This window comes from Centrocercus urophasianus, unplaced genomic scaffold (assembly GCF_019232065.1).
Source record: "Centrocercus urophasianus isolate 14NV4802_14NV808 unplaced genomic scaffold, USGS_Curo_1.0 seq_19, whole genome shotgun sequence".
In the NCBI taxonomy this organism is placed as follows: domain Eukaryota; kingdom Metazoa; phylum Chordata; class Aves; order Galliformes; family Phasianidae; genus Centrocercus; species Centrocercus urophasianus.
Window position 1 is genome coordinate 11,745,575 of NW_024884744.1, and position 16,502 is coordinate 11,762,076.

Sequence of the window (16,502 nt, forward strand, 5' to 3'; positions counted from 1 at the left end):
GTGCTGTGCAAGCTGCCTTGACTCTTTTTTATTGCTTCAGTGTTATTATCTCCTCCTGGAAATAAAAACAATCATGTTCTCACATTTGAGAAGCCAAAACATTCCCAGATAACAAACTGGTTGAAAGTTTCTTTTGTTTCCCTTATTAAGTGAAAAAATATGTTTTGAAATTAAAGTAAACCCTAAATTAACATCAAAGCCCATCAAATTAGCTGAGCTGTCATATGCATGATAATGCTGGGTTTTCTTTTTTTTTTTTTTGCCTTCCCTGTAAAATACACAATTTAAATTGCTTTCCTATTTATTGTTCCTTCCTTGGAATTAATTTTTGCCACAAAGTATGTTAATTTATTCAAATGAGACATGATTTTTGAATGTTTAACGGCAAAAGAACTGCTTTCCTGCTGAAAGATTGAGGTAGAAAATAACACTACTTTAAACGTTTTCCTAAAATACAACGCCTCTCCATTTTGGCACTGAGTGGACAGATTCTCGAAACACAGATCTTGACAGGTGTACCAAAAAGAGTAAACCTTATGTGTTCAAGATATTTTTAAGCTCTGTGATCACTTTGTGAGTAATATATGATATTGTAGTCTGCAAAACCTTTCACCAAAAAAATAGTTATCATCAAATATTTAAGCAACTTTTATTCTTAATATAAGATCCAAATTCTACACATTGCATCATCATCATCTTCATCATGCTGCCAAAAGGAAGGATTAATTATCAATGCTACCTGGTTAAAACTCAATTAAGGAGGATCTCTTTTTTCTTTTTTATCTTGCCTCTTTCAGTCCTTCCTTTCAATTTCAACTGAATTTGCTCAAATATTTGACGTATTTAATGAGCATACCGGAATAGAAATAGCCATTGAATATGCTGTACTCCTTCCATGGTGTACATTCAACTTCAACTGGACAACAGTAAAAACAGCCAAAAAAAGTCCTAACTTTTGCTGTTATTTGAATTACTGATATAAATTGCAATGTAATTCGGTTCTTCAGATAAAAGAACTATTTAGCACTGTAAAGCTGGCTCACTCCATACCAGTTATCAAGAAGTATGAGTAGAGGAAGGAAGTGAATAAGGAATGAGCCTTATAATACAAACCATCATTTTACCCAGTCTGTTCCATGCATTCGTCCTATAATTTTTCTTCAAAAATTTAACTGTGAAATCTCTGGTGCAGGGATGGTGTGGTATGCACATACCTTGCTGTTTTCTCTGCTTTATAGTTCTTGACAGTATTATCATAATAAAAATCATTATTGCTGCTAGACACAGCACTGAGTGTTCTTTGGGTGTGTACAAGTCTGACAAGTGATGATGCACTAATATCAGGGAGCAAATCAATATTTCATCTTACTTAATGATTCAATTACGGAAATTCTTCCCTCAATGCCATTTGTTAACTAAAGTCACCATAAACTGTAGTTCACTCAGTACATCTTTTAGTGGCGCTCTAAATTACATCTTCCTGACATTTAGATATTGGAATATTAGACAACTTTCTCTTTTCAATTCACTCCTTTTTCACAGCACAAGCCGTCTGGGAACATGTACCCATTAGTGCTCTAGAAGGCACCGTTAAGAGTTTGCATATTTTAAAAAGTTGGAGAAAATCAGAACTGCAGAAAGACCAACACATGACACTTTTATATCAGTAGATTTGGCTGTTACATCATTATAACATTTTTTTTCAATGGAATCATAGAATCATATTTTTTTTCCTTTGTCTTATATAATCTATTTAATTTCAAAATTACTTGTAAGTTTGTTTGTTTGTTTGATGACTGGTGTCTTTCAGGTTTTATAACACGTTTTAAGAGTTTAAAAATATACATTGGACTTCCAGACCAGCCATTCCATTTAGTCCCTTTTCCACAGCAATACCATTTTTATACAGCAAGTGTGCTGATGGCATTTCATGAATAATAGGGTGGCTGGTAATCTGGATGCAAGCAAAATTTTTTCAAACAGTTGCTGTAAACATAATTCAGATTAATGGGCCATTTACAGTCTTGCTAACTTACTAACTGGCTCTGTGCTCTAGGTAATCAGGGTGACATTACTGCCGGCACAAAAATGACGTCTCGTCATCAGAAATTTTCTTCATTGGCACAGAAAATGCCAGGCACATCACCTCTGACTGTGTGGCCACCACATCTATTAACCTTATTGATTTGGAGTCATGCTGTGCCACACTGGAAAACTACTCCCTGCTGAAAGACTCAAGTGGATCAATCCTGAACCATGAACAAAACTCAATAACAAAATGTAGTAGGCACCTTTCTCCATTAAGTATTCCTCAAAGTAAATCACATTAGAGGACGTCACCTTGAGGAGCTTCCCTTAGGACTCTGCGATCTCCCAGAAACTAACAGAGAAACATGTCAAAATTGAGGGAAAAGAAATTTACAATGCCAATTGTGTTTTGCATCTTACTATAACTAATTTTCCCTTTCTAAACTTGAGAAATCTAAAAGTGCTGTTTGTTTTTAATGATAATTATCCCTGGTATTTCATTCAGTGACAGATGTCACAGTCTGGAAAACAAAGTTTTCTCCTTTTATCAACCTTTCAGCATTTTCATGAATTTATCAGCATTTATTTTTGAGAGCCTCAATGTGATGGGTCTTGAAAATGAAAAAAGGCCTCTAACTTCTTTCATCCTCATACAGTTAACAAAGAAGTCAACAAAAGGAGTTCCAGAGCTTCATATTTCCTGACAAAAGATAGAGGATTGCAGCAAGCCCCATTCATATTTAAATGTTCATGGCTTTGGAATTAAAAGTCCATCTTTCATGTTACCATTTCCGTTCCTTACTTTTTTTGTTGGTGTTTGCCAGCAATGAAAACGATGTCCCAAACATTAGTGTGATTCTTCAAGTCTGTAGCACTTCTGTTCTTAGAGAATATTCCTTGTTACAGCCAACTGAAGCTTTTTTTTTTTTTTTGCTTTCTTTTTTTGTGTGTGTGTGGGGGGGTTTTGTTTGTTTGTTTTTAATAAGAGTTGCACATCATTCCAGTTTTTAATTGTCTTGGAAAACTTATTTGGGACAAGAAAAGTGTGTGTATAACTGATCTGTGTGCATGTGAGTAATTATAGCTGAGTAAGTTTTATTAAATCTAGCAGGACCCCCAACCTCAGGGAAAATTACTCACATGAGTAAGGGGCACAGGACAGGATCATTTCTGTTGCTCTATACTGTGACAACAGTTTTTCCCAAGGGTATGATCTGAAAACTTGGCAGCTAAAACCTGTGGGCATAAGGTTGAATTTTGCACTGGTTTTGATGTTGATGAATAGAATAAATTTCATTAAAAATATTCCTTGTATGAAGTTAAACCATGCTTAACATCTGTATATTTATCCGTATTAAATATTTCGATATTTTATTTCAAAGAAATTTCTAGATTACAAAAAGCAAGGAAAAACAAATGAAATGACATTAGAAAATATTATCAGTTGCTTAGGAAAAAAAAAAGTGATTTCTCAAAGCCACATAGAAGTCTGGAAAATATTATTTTTATTCCTTAGGAAATAACCCTGGGTTTCTAATTAATGTAATGAAATTAAGGCCATTTATCTGGAAAACTGAAAGAAGATCTATATATGCTCCAAAGTTCGGTGTTTGTCCCTGAGCTCTAACATGGGATATACTGTGTGAAAGTCTAACATGGGATACACCATATATCATCTCTATTTAGAGCCCCTAGGCAGGAAGTATGGATAAAAAAAATAATCAAAATTACTGTTTTTCTTTACTGAAAGCCCTCCAAGGAATTCATTGGAATGAGTTCTGTCTGCCCATCTAATTGATAATTATTTAATTAGCAATTTATAATGATAATGGGATTTTACCCCCCACCAGTCCATCTTGTCGGTAAGAAAAATATAAGTAGACAACCTTATGTATTACTTTACCACTTTTGGCAGTTGGCACAAGATATTGTGGGCCAGCGTTGTGATTCCCCACAGTTAAACCATAAAAGCAGTGTATTCATATATTTCCTTTGCCCACAGTATTTCCTTTTCTCATTACTGTGGGTGACTGGCATTCTCACAATGTGTGTGGGTGCACAGGCTTGTTGTGTCACCATGGACAGTTCTAAGAGCAGCTTCATTAGTTCTTTTTACAACAAAAGCTAGGTTTTTTTTCCTGCCTTCTCTTTCTTTCCCTTAGTTGGCATGCGGGTTGAATTTTTCTTGGACCCCCTGCTTGACTTTTTTTTTTTTTTAGAGCTCCTTTTGAACAGTGCAGCAGTGTGAACACTAGGAATTGTAACTGATAGACTGTTTGCAGGAGAACTCATGAAAGTTCTCTTTGTTCACTTCACATCAACCAGGTTTATACGAACCCTCCCCCACCTCAGCCAAACAGGGGAAAGGAAATCCACTTTTAATTATACATTGATGGGAATCACTGTATAGTGAAATTGCATCAAGTGGAGAATGCCCACTTTATACTCCTTTATCTAAGAATCCAAAAGAAGCACTGGTGTAAAAAAAAAAATGGATATGTAAGCGTAGACTCCCCAGTATATAGCCAGCCCTGACTAATTGAAATCAGTTTGCCAACTCTGCTTCCAGTCCTGGTAAAAAAAAAAAAATTAACACTAACAGTGATTTATCCCTTAGTCCTTGATCCTGTCGTGTTTTATCTTTGAAACCTTACCAAAAATATTTCCAAAGCTATGTATTTTTAGTGGAGGGAGAGTGGAGGGGGGCAGGGGCAGAATTTGCAAGTGTAAGCTATTTTCAAAATTTGAACTGGTGGTATTGATGTCTTTCCTATTTTCTTCCCTCAGACAATCACAGTAAACTGGGAAAAAGAGTCCTGAGGGCAAAAAGAAAGAAGATCTACCTGGTGGTGGCAGAACAAAAAGATTATACAACCATGCAAGAAGAGTAAGTAAACAAGAGTAGCACTTTGTGTCATTTTATGCTTTTGCCCAGTGAAAGGAAAAAAAAATTAAATAGTGACTTCTGTTATTATAAATCATTTGAGGTAATATGCTAATAAATATGTAATGTTAATTTTTGTGTGCTTCTTAAAATTAGTATTACAAGATATCATTAATATTGATGACTGTGCAGGATATTCAGTATTATTATCTACTGTTAAAGTTTACTATTGTTCTATTTGCCTTTTGAATCTTTCAGTACAGAAAGGAAATTTTAGTGGTTTTCTCAAATATTTCATCAGGAAATGAATTTAGTTTTTTTAAGAGTTCTTAAAGTTCACTTTTTACTTTCATTGGCCTAGTTGTCCCAGTACATTTAGTAGCTCCAAAAGAAATGCCTCCTTTTTATTTCCATGGGAACTATAACAGATACAAAGGGTACAATGACACTGTTTGATAGAGTAAATTCTCAGCTACAAAACACTATTTTTCAACACAGTCAGCACCATAAACTGTGCACTTCTGCAAGCAATGAAACTGAGCCTGCATGCTATGCTTCTAAAATTCTTCATGGTCATCTGGAATGTGGCTTGTCTCAGTTGCCACTCACACAACCACCGCCACCTCACTGCACTCATATCGACTGTTTGGTCTCCATAAATGTTCAGTAAGTGTTGATGAATATCAGTGGGTGCCATATTTCCCACATGGATATTGGTGGGAAGGTTCAGTCTTTATTGCCATGCTGCCAATATCCACCTCTGACACTGTGGGCCAACGTATTAAAATAGGAGGCGCTACTTTTGGAGCAGCTTTAAGCATCTGTATTTTTTAAATTTCAGTAAAAAAAAAAAAAAAAAAAAGGACTTGTTAGCACCTGTGAAAGAATGACTATGAATGCCAAAGAAAGACTAGTCTACCTACAAATAGTTTATGATACAACCTGTACAAGCAGCTAACAGTATTGCTAACTAGAGACGTAATTAAGCTAGTGACATTTAAGCGGGCTGGGGTGGGAGAAATATCTCCATGGAATTAAGAGCTATTTTGATGTAGGAAATAAAAGAAGCCAAACGGTGTTGATAATTCCCACTTCAAAGACAAAATACTGATTGCATCAAGGTCAAAGGCAACAGTGCAGTTGTGTCTTGCAGAAACAACAAGGATGTGTTTTGCATTGATGATGGGCCTGTTTGTTAGGAACCCCATCCTAGGCATTATTCCTATGTAGAGCCTGAAAGAACTGACCCACTTTCCACTGCCAATCCTGGTATACATTCTTCTGCTGCACAATCAAGTCAAGAATGTGTGACTGCGTAGTCCTTCTGCAGATTCAGGCAGTATCTGCTTCCAACCCTCTCCTATTTCATCACTGTCCCAGATTTTCTTCCAAGATTCTATTAAAAAATAAGTTTATTCCTTCTTAAGCAAAAGAAGAAAAGTATGTGAGTTGCACAGCCAAAAAAGATGAGGAGCTGAATGTAGCAGAGATGAAAAATGATGCTGGCTTAAAGTAAATGAAATGAAATGGGTCTGTGGGGAGGATCTAGAATATGTGAGAAACTACAAAACACCCTCATATCTGATAAGACATTCACTGAACTTCATTGCTTTCCTCACCTGTAGTTCTATCAACTTGTTTGCAGAAGTGTGTAGGGACAAGCTTTTAAAAGGCCTGGGCTTCTTCCTTTTTCTTTTTTCTTTTTACTTATTTATTTGCCAGAGCCAAAAGGTCTCATGAGTTTCCAGTTTGAACATCTAGTCCAAATTCAAATGTGTGACATTGTATAAGCCAGTCCATTAAGGCTTTGCTATACCAGAATGTAACCAGAGCGTGACTTCCTAGAGATGCTTATAGTTTCAAAGAAGGAATAAGAAAGTCAGGAGATGTTTAACAACCAAACACTAATTCTTTTGGATATACATTTTTTTTCCCATACAAAATAAGGCACCTTGTGATGTATTAGATGAGGCAATTTGGAAAGATTGATTAGTTCCCATGGAAAGAATAAATCTTAACACACAAGATCCCATTCAGAATTCAGGACTGAATCTGAAATGATTCAGGATTGGCAACATGTCACCTTCCAACAAAATGAGCTTTCACTGTGACCAACTACTAGATGACACAGAAACGTGGTAATTATTAAGGCTAAAGCAACTATGACAGGAATAAATATTTTTTACATCTGGGTAGGCTGAGCCATGCAAAGGAGCCTCAAGAAATAGTCTACATGGGAGCAACTGATGCACAGCAGGAGTTGCCTGAAAGTGGTACCTCTCTGCTGTGAGGGAATCATCCAGGGAGAAAAAGAAGGAATAAAACTGGCTTGGGATGAGGGTAAAGGAGACTGCGAGGAGTGGTCTGGGAATAAGAGAGAGGCTAGAATTAAGTTTAAAAAGTAAATGTCGGATTTGATTGTTCTGGTCCGTTTCCTTTATGTGTCCATACTAGATGTTATTTAAGAGAATCCTCAAAGGCCACTCTAAGGATTGCTGCTGAGAATAAAGCGTCTGAGATGGATTATGTTCTTACAACAAAAGAGTTTAAAGTAAAAGGTAGGAACATTTTCTTGTAATAACTTCGTTGTATGGATTCTCTACCTGCTTTCAGTGAAGTTACTCATTCATTTACCCCATCATTCAGCTTAGAACCAGGACTTTCTTTAAAGTTCAGAAAGATGTAGTTCAGCAAGTTTCCTTCTGTGGAGAACTTAGGAGCACTGTTTGAGAGAAAAGCCCTTGAGGCTAACATGCTTTAGTTGGAGTTCTGCTGAACTGAATTTGCACATTAAGTACTGTACCTTGCTCTTGCTCGCTAAAGCATTCCTTGTTTAAGATGATGTGTAAATAAAGGAGAATGAGATACAGTGTCAGGACTTATGCTGTGTCATCTGTGAACAGGCCCTTTAGGCTGCTTGTGATGCCAAGAATTGCTGAGCTGTGGATCTGCAAGCCCTATCGCCATTTCTCAGCAGTTCTGCAGCTGATTGAGAAGGCAGCCTCATAACACTAGAAAACTCACCAAGCCATGCTTCTCACAGTTGAATTTTCCTACTTCAAGCTTACTTTGGACCCACGGCTAATATAAAACATCTTCAACATATGTAAGATACAAATCCACAAGTTCTTCAGTAATCTTAGATCTCTCTTCAAGAGCATTCTATTCCAAATAATGGAATATTAATAGAGGGGATAGACTTCCACTGATGAGTCAGTTTGATGAAATGTTGCCCAAATGTGTGATCCTCACAAAGGTAAGGATGTGTAGTTGGACATTAGACTGATAAATGAAAAATTATGATTAAATGCCTGGTTAATGCCTGTAGGAACTTAAATAGATAACCTGGCTACAATCACTTCAGTTTTTACTGCAGTATGTCCAGATTTGTGGACATACATAAAGGGGATCAGAATTTGTCCATTTCTGTTTCTATACTCTGCTCGGTTGCATACATCTATTAATGAAAAAGCCTTTGACAGTGATGTGTCTGTTTTCTCAGGAATCTGAACAGCAGTCACAGATCAGGAACCCTGTTTTGAATCTCCCTGTATATTTTTCTTTTCTCCTCAGTTCAGCTATACTCATTTCATTAGTTTGGGTCAGTTAGGTCAGACAGCTTTATAATTATCTCCCAGGACCAAAGCTCTAGCTGAACTTTTCGTTTAGAACATTGTATCTCTGCCGGGACCTGGTGGTGTTATCTATTTCACTCCAAAATTATGAGGACCAATTCTTCAGTGCTTGTGTGTACTTTGTGTACCTGCCAAGTCCCCTCCTTCCGTTCCTTCAGGTAGTCTCAGAAGTGACTGATTATAAATGCTGATCTGACTCCGTCAGCTTTCAGCAGCACACCTGAGGTTCCCGTTTTCTTTCATGGTGAACAGTTTTTCTTTCTTTCTTTGACTTTTTTGAGGAACTGATTCCAAAGATTTTATTCACAGTAGTTAACAGGTGTGAATTGGTGTTTTCTAGCATAAGTGTCTTGCTGGGTAGCCTTTGTTCACTTCCTGCTGCTTCCCTGCTCTATTATGGCAAAACTTACTTTAATAGAAGTTTTTTTAATGGTTTGTACAGTGTGTATTTTTAAAGCGTATTATGGAATAAAAGTGAATACCTATCAGAACAATGTGTTCCTATGAACCTTTAACAATTGGGCAGATCCCTTGATTTCAATGGACACAGTCCAGAACAAGGGACTTGTACCACCTGAGCAGGAGTGCTAGAATCTGGCCCTCAACAGATGCAGTTTTGTTTCCACCAGCATGTGCCAATTAAAATGATTCTGCTGTAATAAAGTATCAGGAGACAGAAAAAGAACCACCGTGAACTGAGGTAATACTGAAGAGTTAGATGCTTTTTCAGCTAACACAGATCCCCTGCTCCATTGGTTATCAATGGCAATAATGACATCCACTTTCCAAGGTAGTGCTGGGCTGCTGAGGGCTGATTCTGAAGCCAGTGGCTGGTGTGAGTTGTTGAGGGATATTCAAAGACCATGTTAGATGGGCGGCAGGAAGATCTGAAGCCAGTGGAGATGTAGAACAGAAATAATAGAAGGTGGGATAAGAATGACACCAATCCCAGAATGTCTGAATTAAGAAGGAAGGCAGGAAATGTTGAACTGTGTTTGAAATACTTTGTCTGCTCAGTACAAAGTAATTGTACAGCATATCAGTCATTAATACCTCAAAAATGAATATGAAGAGCTCAAAAATTTAGTTCAGTGGTTCGTAATGGTAATTGTTTTAGATGGCGAACAACAAAGGTCTGACAAACACTTTCAAATTTCTCTTTGAACAGAAATATGTAACTGCTAAGTTAGGCCTCCCACTCTTTACACCTCTTTCATGCTTCTTGACATGACTCACCTTAGGGATGTTCCTTCTGATTTCCATAATTAAAGGCAAAATGAAACAGTTACTGGTACTTAAAAAAATTCTTATCTGTGAACATTTAGGGAGAAGAATGTCTGTGCACTTTGGGTACTTTACTTTTATCTGTTTCTCTTTACTGTGGTTAACATTGCTTGTTTAAACAAGAACTACAATGCTTGTATTTGCTGACTCCATTTCTGTGCTGGTTGCTGTGGCACAGTTTCAAGCTGCTTTCAGTGTTATAGTATTTTCAGGATTTTACTGCTGTAATTACGACATTTGCCCCTCACTGTTCAGTTTATGTCTCTATTTTTTGCTTGAGAGTTGTAATTCTAGGGTTAGATTTTTTCGTACGAGTCCATTTAAAAACTGAAAGGGATGGGAGGAATTCAGTATCAAGTAGTACAAGGTAAAAAAAAAAAAAAAAAAAAAAAAAAGATTTTGCCAGAGCAAAGAAAAACTGCACACAGAAGATGAGAAAGCTCTTTGCTGCATCACCTATGTGCTACATTACAGCACTTGTACAATCTTCAACTGTGTTTCCTTTTCTCTCGCAAACTTCCACCTCTGTTAATAGCTCTCAGGCTTATTTTTTCCCATAGATTTTATAACAAACTTGGCAAAACACCCGATGCTGGCAGAGACCGGAATGAGACCCTGTTAAAAAAAGAGAAGGTTTCTTCTTTTGAAGTAGAGAGCTCTTCAAAACTGAAGCTCTTTGTGAACCTGCAGAGGTTCACTCCCAAAAATAGAGTATCAAATCTAGAAGTAACTTTCTGTGAAGTTAGGCACTGGAATTTAGCCAGTGACCAGCAAGATGAAGAGACTTGTAGAAATATTTTGCAGAAATACTTTGAACAAAGAAGCAGTCTTTCTTGAAAGTGAAATATTTTGCAACAGAATCTGCCATTTGTACAGTTTGGCTCATTTATTTCTTCAATTTTCAGTATGGATACAGAAAAAGAGAAGAATATAGTCTGGCATCCCCATCCCACATACAAGATCAAGCTTGAACGTGTAGAATCATTTTGCCTGGAAATAAACATTTTGACTCTAAGCGTTCTCTTAAAAATAGTCATATGGTCGTTTTCAAACAGTTAGAAGAAAAATCAACATTTTGAAAGTTGATGCAAGGTATCTTGTGTCTTCCAGATAGCTCTATTCATGTATTCTTTAGCTGCCACAAGCAGAACTGTAATTCAGCAATTACCTGCGTTTCATTCACATCTTCCTTTCTCTGTTAAATCATAAACGCACATTTTCAATTTATTAGCATTGGATAAGTGGCCAACTATGTCTACAAGCCTTGTAAGGTGTAAATTACCCTAGCCAGCTCTAAGAAGGGATATGTGTCCATAAAAGTGAATTACTCACAGATCACAAAGGAAACTGCCTGTTCAAAATTATTTCAGAAGGTCTAATTATCTCCAAAATGTAGGATTGGTTTTGTGCTGTTGAAATTTGTTAATATCCCCCAAAATGCTTTTGGCGTTCTTGTATGCACAGCAGGAAAATCAGTATGGAACAGGAACTAGTTTTTAATAAAACTTGAAAAGCACAGCTTAAGGTCCTTGCTGAGCTATAAGTGCTGCTGAACTATAAACATGAGGTTGTAGGCCTCTCAAGCCTGCATACTGACTTAGGGTATTAACATATGGAAAAGGCACATGAAAAAGCAATTATAGGAAAAATTAGGTTTAGACTATTGGTATTATTAATTAGAAGTGAATAACACTGATTTAAAAATTTGACACTTCAGAAATGGCAAAGCAAAGCAATCTCTAATGCGTCTGGAATTCATATTACCTGTCCAAGCAATTTTCTTTCTTCTTCTGTAAGTGCACAGTATTGTTCATTTCAATGAGATATTACAGACAGACACTAGACACTCAATTCCCCCTTCTTCAGACAACTGGGATTTAAATATCCATTCAGTTCGGTAAATGATACGTCTATCACAAAACTCCTTTTTAACTCTATGTCTACAGTTGAAAACATATGGCTGATATATAATTAATAGGCATTTTACATCCTTCTGAAGAGCAGAAATGTGTACTTACTTTTTTTTAATTTGTGATACAGACAGTGGATGACTGGCACTGAATGTATGTAAAAATGATAGCACTACACGAGGGAGGAAAAAAGATCTTTTACAAGAGGGTTAGATCAAAGACAATGAAGTTGGTAACATACTGAATATTATTATCTACTTCTGTCTTATATTATAAGACTGAGTAGGTTTCTCCATCAATAAAAAATGTTTCTTTGTTATCCACATATCTGGTTTGATTTCATTTTTCTTGAATTACATTTCAGTACGAACACTAGGTGTGTGCTGGGAGTGGTTTGTACAGAAGAAATACCAATCTGGAGGATTGTGACCTGCATGTTGTATTGGGCAGGCGTGTTAAACCCAGTTGATGTTTTTCTTCATCTTCAGTATCTGTACAAGGGGTGCAACAGAGTTTGCTGAATGTCCTGAATGGAATTTCTGGCGTTCGATGCTGAAAATATAAATGGAGCATTGAAGTAGCGTAAATTCACAGCGGAAAAGTTAAAGTCTTAGATCAGTATTTAGTATTAACAATATCAGGATATCCTTTTCTTCCAGGTTCGGTCTTGCAAGATGTGAATATAAGAAGCTATTTTCAACTGGAAAGTCCATGGAAGAGATTTCGGAACAAAGAGGAGAAAATCAACAGGATCTAATTGTGAGGAGCAGATGATACATCTCCAGGTGGAACTCAAATGTGAAATTGCAGAATTTTGTCTTTGGTACCAAGTAAGTAAGTATTAATGCAGTTTTGATGAGAATAAATACAATTTTCTAGGAACTCAAAGAACAACATAAGTTAAGATTGTGTGATCAGGGTACTACATCTGCATTTCCAAAAAGCCATATAAAGTATCCCTCTCTCAAAAGGTCTTTAAGTGATTAAGTTCTTAATAAGTAAATAAAAGAAAATGAGTTGTGTTAATGCCTGAACAAAAGTAGGAGACAGGGGTAGGAAAAAAGTAACTATTTTCACAAAGAAGAGGTTGCTAATGGAATCATAGAGAATACAGTCTGTGTATTCATAAATACATTTTATAAAGGGTGGAGGATGATTCAGATGGTGTCACTGTTTGCAGATGGTATAAAAGTATTCAATATTAATAGATCTATGGGAGGCTGTTAAAGATTGGATAGGATTTTGGTGACAAAGTGATGATATAGGACATTCAGGATATGTTTCTGTTACTTGCAGATAGGTATCTAGAGTCATTTTAGGGACTCTCTGGCATATCCATACAAGAATTTGATATATCCATGTGAGACTAGCAGAGGTAAGGCATTATGTTTACTCTGATGCAACTTTAAGTGCCTGAAACTGAAAACTGAACCTCATCTTTAATGCTCAGTAATGTATCCCGGTACAGAGAAAAATAACCCTATGAAAAAAATGTCTTCCAAAATGTTTGGAGTCTATACAAATGATTCTCTGAAAACATCAGTACTGGTCAAAATTGCAAATTAGTAAGCATTATTAGCAAAGAGAAAAAGGGGAAGAAATCCAAAAGACTCTGCTTCTGCATAAACCTTCAGTGTAACGGCAACGTTAAGGGCACTGTGTCTGGTATTGATTGCTCCATCTCCAAGAACATACAGGAAAACTGGGAAAAGATTTCAAGGAAGACAGAAAGAATGAGTTTAGGTAGTCGAAGACTCTTAACCTTGCAAATTCCATGTCAGAAGAGAGATAGGGGACAAAACTACAAAAACATGAATAATACCAGAATGTGAACTGGGAACAGTCACTCACAGTGCGAGATGCAGAGCACCCAAACCAAAGGAGCCTTTTAGGTTTAAAATGGACAAAATGCTATCGTTTGTGGATTTCAGTTCTCCAAGAAACTGTACAACTTAGATGAGCAGGAGGCAACATGGAGTTTACTAAGTTTCTAAGTCAGTAATAACCAGAGCATGGGAGGAGGAAGTGCAGAAAAAAATCTTTCTGCACATCACTGTCTCTGCTTTCCTCTACCAATCACCAGTGCTGGAGCCAAGAAACAGAGCTATGGAAAATTTGGCTTAGCCAGCACGACAGCTTCTGGGCTTGATCTCTCCCCTTGATCTGTAGTGCACTTAAGAACCTGCAGTAAGTGTGCAGGGTCTTTCCTTCCACATATGCACAGATGAAAGCCAAGAATAATATTAAAAAGATCATGTGCTTAGAGAAAGATAAGAGCCCTTCAGGAGTCTCCCCTCAAAAAATTTCATTGGCTCATATTTGGCTATATTAATTTTGAAACAGAACATAACGTTGTATGATTTAAACTGATAGTTCTGACTGTATACAAGCATAGAATCATCAGTGAGTTAGAGATACCATTGGAAGATGAGGGCTTTTCATCAGTGAAAGAAATCTTATACAACCATTCAGGACAGCAGCTATATAAAGGAAGCTATCAATGTATGAGTGCATACTGTATTCAAATTGCAGAAATTAATTAAGAAGATAAGGATTATGCTACTGTGGGGAGAGAGGGGAAAAGAAAAAAAAAAAATTCAAAAAGCCAAAATCTTCATGGATTTTAATGACCAGCAGTACTCGATGTTGATGTAATAGCTCCTGTTTCTGGTTGGTTCAGTAAAAATGTTTTGAATTTGCAGACATTGTGCATGCATTTATGTATTTATGCAATTACTTTTTATATATTATTTTATATTATAAACTTAATTATACATATTATCTCAATATATCTTCTGCTAATGGAGAATATGTTCTATACATATGCATAACTCTATTTGGAAAAAGAAAAGTCTTTTTCATATTTCTTTTGTGTATTTTTATATAGAGCGTATAATTTTTTTCTTATTTTGCCTAGCCTGAGCATGGGCAAGATGAGTCAAAGACGTAACTGATATCCTTGTGATAGTGTTTGAATCCCCACAGCATTGAAGCTTGACTTCCCTCCCTAACAGGTCATACTGCTGCACCAAAAATACTGCCACTGCAGCAGCCTTGCCTGCTGACAGTCCCTTTGCCATTTTTGGCACTCAGGCTTTGGAGTGTTACTGTGTGAAAGCTAGGAGAAAGAAAGGGTATAATGGCTAGCAATATGCAACAAGTGTGTGGGTGAAAATGAATGATTTGGTATCACAAGGATGGCAGAGGAGTCCCTGTTGGAAAACTGGTAAGGAGCACCGACGCTGCAATTAAGTAGGCAGAGGAGTCCCTACAATGTATGTTAAAACCTAATATCTGTTTCCCTTTTGTGAGAGACTTTGCCTCGCCTAGACAAGAAAATGAATGTCACTAACAGGAAGCCCAGTTACTTCTCACTCAAATAACATCTTTATCAGGCAATTACTAAACCAACACGGTGATGTACCTCCAGCCAGGAGGACTAATGTGTGGGACTGTATATCTTATGTCTCAGGTAAATTACTGCCTCAGACATTTTACAAGAAATAAGAAAAGCTCAGTAAGGAATTGTGGTAGGGGGAAGAAGGCCAGCAATAAAAAGGTACACATTGGTACTTCATAAGGATTAACAATTCAGAGAACTGGAAAAAGTCAAAGCAGAATGAGGCATAGCAAACCAAATTAAACTGATGGCAGAAGCTTTTTCAGTCATATTGGGAGGGAAATGCACAAGAGAATCACTGTGCATTGAGGATAGAGTAGAAATTAAGGATAATCTAGGCGTGACTCAAAAAATTAAATGAAGACTTTAAGAATAATTTAAAAAAAAAAACTCAAAATGGGAAAAATGAGATTGAGTGGAACATGAATTTATTTTTAAAAAATCATGAAGATAAACTTGTTGTCTTACTCTTTTATTTTAATGACATCTTGATTTTTGAGATAATGCAAATGTGTTAGTTTCAACCTGTTTTTTAGTCAAGTGTTGGGTACATTACTACATGGGGAATTATTAGTTAAATTAGAAAAGATAAGGACAAGTATCAGGACTGCAATATAAGTAAGGAAGTGTCTGAAAAGGAGATGAGAGTGAGTTAAGTTGAAAGGATTTTTTTCTCTCTCTGGAGAAAAGTTACTAGTGGAGTTCCTTTAGGATTGGTCTGGGGATTAATTTTATTTAATATTTTCCTTAATGACCTAGGCAGAAGAAGTAGGAGTGTACTAATTAATTTGCTGATGATACAAAACTGGGAGATGTCACGAATACAGAGGAGGATTGGAATATTATACAGGAAGAATTAAATGACCTTGAAGTCTGGGGTAATAGAAATGGGATGGAATTTAAGGTCATGCTCTGCAAGGTCATGCACTTCGAGACTAATGAAAAGTATCTGCTATGAACTTGTAGACTCATCAGTGGGAAATGACAGAGGAAAACCACCTAGTTCTAACAGTCAATCATAGAATTACTATGAACTAACAGTGCACTTAGACCACAGAAAGGGAAAATGCAATTTAAAGATATATCGAGGAATATATTTTTAATGGAGCAAATGGAGTATTCACACCATTGATCAAGATGCTTGTTAGACATCACCTTGAATTCTGATTATCTGTGTCTGCAGTACAAATACATATTTTTTTGTTTCATTTTTTAAAACAGGTGCAAAGAGTGAGTAATGTGGTGATCAGAGGAAAGGCTGACTGTCTGGAAAGAAGCTGGGCCCAGTAAAACAGAGGTTGAGAGAGGACACAGTTGCTATCTATAAATATATTATGAGGTAAACCCATGGGAGAAACAAA

At 36.6% G+C, this 16,502-nt stretch overlaps 1 long non-coding RNA gene across 2 annotated transcripts in view; it reads left to right on the plus strand.

Moving 5' to 3' along the window:
* The window catches only part of LOC122161555, a 118,676-nt gene that overhangs the window by 50,998 nt on the left and 51,176 nt on the right, over nucleotides 1-16,502 (plus strand). The window contains exons 12-15 of one of the 2 annotated variants that reach the window (XR_006169206.1): nucleotides 4,816-4,915; nucleotides 7,367-7,470; nucleotides 12,401-12,571; nucleotides 16,363-16,480. This is a non-coding gene — a long non-coding RNA (uncharacterized LOC122161555). The remainder of the gene's footprint in view (nucleotides 1-4,815; nucleotides 4,916-7,366; nucleotides 7,471-12,400; nucleotides 12,572-16,362; nucleotides 16,481-16,502) is intronic. The other variant, XR_006169207.1, reaches the window with a different exon arrangement.